The following is a 3,433-nucleotide window of genomic DNA, read 5'->3' on the forward strand; positions in this document are numbered from 1 at the left end:
CTGTTTTTTTCCTTTTCTTTTCCCTTCCTTCTTTGCTTCCTCCTTTCGGTTTCGTCTTTACTGTTTCATTTAGTCCCTTCTTTCAACCTTTTCACTTCTCTTTTCTTTAGTTTTTTCTTGTCTTCTTTCTCTTTCTTTTCTTTTTTTCTTCCCTTTTCTCTTCTTCCTTTCCTATTGCTCTTCCGCCGCTCCTTCTTTCGGCATCTCCATTTCTCATCATCCTCCTCACCCCCCCCTCCTTCCTCCCTCTTCCCTAACCCTAAACTCCGTCCACGGACTCATCCCCAATCCTCTTCTCCCTCCCTCTCCGCCTCTGCCTCCTCTATTCTTCTCCCTAGCTTTTCTACCTTATCGCTTAATATCTTATTCTTCGCGTCTCCCTCTTTTTCTCTCTCTGCTCGTCCTCTCCTTCTATCTCCGCCATATGATCGCCTTCCCATCCTCTACCTCCTTACACTCCTTCCTCCTCTTTCTAATCTCTCTTCTTTATCTCTTTTTGCTTTTCGACATCTTTCTCTTTTTTCCTCTTTTTATCCTCTTCCCTTTTCTCTTTTCCCTCTTCTCTTTCCTCTCTCTTTTCCAATCTTTCTCTTTCTCCTCTTCTTCCCCTTTCCCTTCTCTCTCCTCTTCCTCCTCTCCTTTTCTCCTCTCTCTCCGTTTCTCTTTCTCCTTACACCGTTCTTTCTCTACGGTTCCCTTTTCTCCCTTCTTTTATTTTCTCCTTTCTCCGTTCTTTCAATTCCCTCTGACAACTCTCCTTATACTCGACAGTTACTTACGTCTCTCTAAAATTCACTAAATGCTAAACTCTATCCATTTCTCTTCCACACTCCTCTCTTCTCAGAACTTTCCCTCCCATACTTTCGCCCTTACTCCTTATTCACTCTCTCTCTCTTCCCCTACTCCTTACTCTCTCTTCTTCCCTCTCCTTCGATTTATTCTGCTCTAACTACCCCTTCTCCCTACTTCTCCTCCTTCTTCTTTCTCTCTTCCCGAAATACTCCGCTCCCCCTCACCTCAGACGCACTCTCGTTATACGACTCCTAAAAGCAATCTCACATCCTTTTTCCTCAGTTCACGTATACTTCTTCGAATAATGACATAGTACTACATCAATAACTTCTCTCTAATTATATCTAATATAATAGACAAAGGAATCATAATAATATTATTTAGATATTTATAATATTAAAGTAACATGAAGAGTGAGATAATATAGTTCGATTCTATTCTCAAATATATTTAATTATATAGATTAGATTGGAGATTGATATATCGGATGTTGTAGAGATTAATAAATTTCAGATGATATGAGAGTCTATAAATTGGAAATTTAATAAATATATCTTTCTGTAAATTTATATTTATATTTCATCTCTCCCGAAATAGAAATATTAGGACATGATTATTCTTTTAATACTTCCGTTGTATATGTGGAATTGACTAGGGATTGATCTGTTATGGCTCGTTTTTTTCTTTATACTTTCCTTTTTTCCCTTTCTCTTTTATCTTTTCTTCCTTCTTCTCCCTCTTCTTTCCTCAACTTCTTTCTGTATCTCTGTCTATCTCTTCTTTCTCTTTAAACTCTTTCCCCTCCTTTTCTTTCCTTTCATCTCATTTTCCTTTTTATTGGCTCTTCTCTTCTTCTCTTTTTTTCTCCTCTTTTTTTTCTCTCTTCTTACCTCTCTCTTCTTTCTCTTTCCTCATTCCCTCTTTCTCTTTCTGGAGATCTGTTCTCTTTGCTTCTTTTTCATTCCTTTCTTCTTCTTCTCCTCTTTTTCCTCCTTCTTCCTCTTCTTTCTTCCTTTTCCTTTCCTCTTCCTCTACTCTTCTTTCTCTTCCTCCATTTTTTGTCTCCTTCTTCTTCTCTTCCCCTCTTCCCTCTTTTCTCTTTTCTTCTTTTCTTCTCTCTTCCCGTTACTCTTCGTTCTTCCTTCTTTATCTCTTTTTTTCGCGTCTCACTGGATTCCTTCTATTCCCTTTTTCTCTTTTCTCCTTTCTCGTCCTTCTCATCTTTCTCATTACTCTCTTCAACTCTTGTCTTCTTCATCCTCTCTCTTCTTTCTCTCTTTCTCCTTTTTTCTCCTCTTTTTTTTTCATCCCTCTATCTTTTCCTTCCCCCTCGTACTCTTCTCTTCTTTTACCCTCCTTCTTTTCTATTTTTTTTTTCCACTCCCCTTCTCTCTTCTCTTTCTCTTATGATCTCCTCTTTCTCTTCCTTACTATTCTCTCATTCTTCTTCTCCTTCTCTCTTCATCTTCTTCTTGATTTTCTCTTTCTCTTCTTTTCCTCCCTTTCCATTCTCTTCCTACTTCTCTCTTCTCTTCTCGTCCCCCACTCCTGCAGACTTTCTCCTCTCTTCATTCCCTTTTCCTTACTTTCTCATTCTCGCTTTGTTCTCTTTTCTCCCTCCTGTCTCTCTCTTCTCTTTCCGCTTTTATCTTCTTTCTCTCTTTGTCCTATTCCTCGCTTCTCTTTTCCCTCTCTCTTCTCTTCTCCTCTTTTTTTCCCGCGTTTTCCTTCATTTTCTTTTTTCTCTCTTCCTCTTCTCCTCCTCCCTACTCCTTTTTCGCTTTATTCTCCTCTTTTACTCTTTTCCACTCTCTTTCCTCTTCCCTTCTCTTCCCCCTTTCATCTTCTTCTCTTTTCCTTTCTCAACTTTTTATCTTTCTCTCTTCCGTACGGTTACGTCCTTTATCATATCCTCCTAACCTCTTCTCGTTTTTTGTTACCTACATGGCCCAGAGACTTCTTATATTTCCTTTCATCTTTCTTTACCTTCACTCTATACGTTAGCTTGCATTTTCTTTTGCCAGATCATTTCCCTCGTTCCTCCTTCCTGTCTGAGCCTCTATGGCCATGTTACTCTCTTTCTCGCTTCTTCGCAGGAGATTCTTTCTCTTTCAATTTTTTCTTTCCCGGGCTTTTTTCATCCCCCACTCCTCCTTGGCTTCGCTTTTGTTGTCTCTTCCTCATCTCTTAGCTTTTCCTCCCCGTCTCTTTCCTCTCCATTTATTTTTTCTTTTTTCCTTTTTCTCCGTTATCTTCTCCTCTAATCTTTCCTGCCACACCTCTTTTCTCTTTTCTCTTTTCCTTTCAGTGTGCCTTCTCTCTGTTTGACGTCTTCTTTATATCCTCTTTTTCCTCTGGTCATTTTCTTTCTCTCCTTCCTCTTTCGTTCTCTTTTTATTCCCCTTACTTCCTCTCAGGTTCCTATCTTCCCGTTTCCAGCTTTAATTTCTCTCTTGCCTCTGTCCTCTGGTTGTCCTCTTTTTCTTTGAGCTTTTATTTCTCCTCCTTTTTCTTCTCTTTTCCTCGTCCGCTTCTTACCTCTTCTTTTTTTTTTGTCTCTTACTCTTTTTTCTACTCGTTCTATAGTATTCTCTTTTTCTCTTTCGCTCTCTTCCTCGTCCTCATCCTTTCCTTTCCTTCT

Source organism: Trachurus japonicus, unplaced genomic scaffold (assembly GCF_045865225.1).
Source record: "Trachurus japonicus isolate A0001 unplaced genomic scaffold, Traja_1.0 AP031100.1".
Lineage (NCBI taxonomy): Eukaryota > Metazoa > Chordata > Actinopteri > Carangiformes > Carangidae > Trachurus > Trachurus japonicus.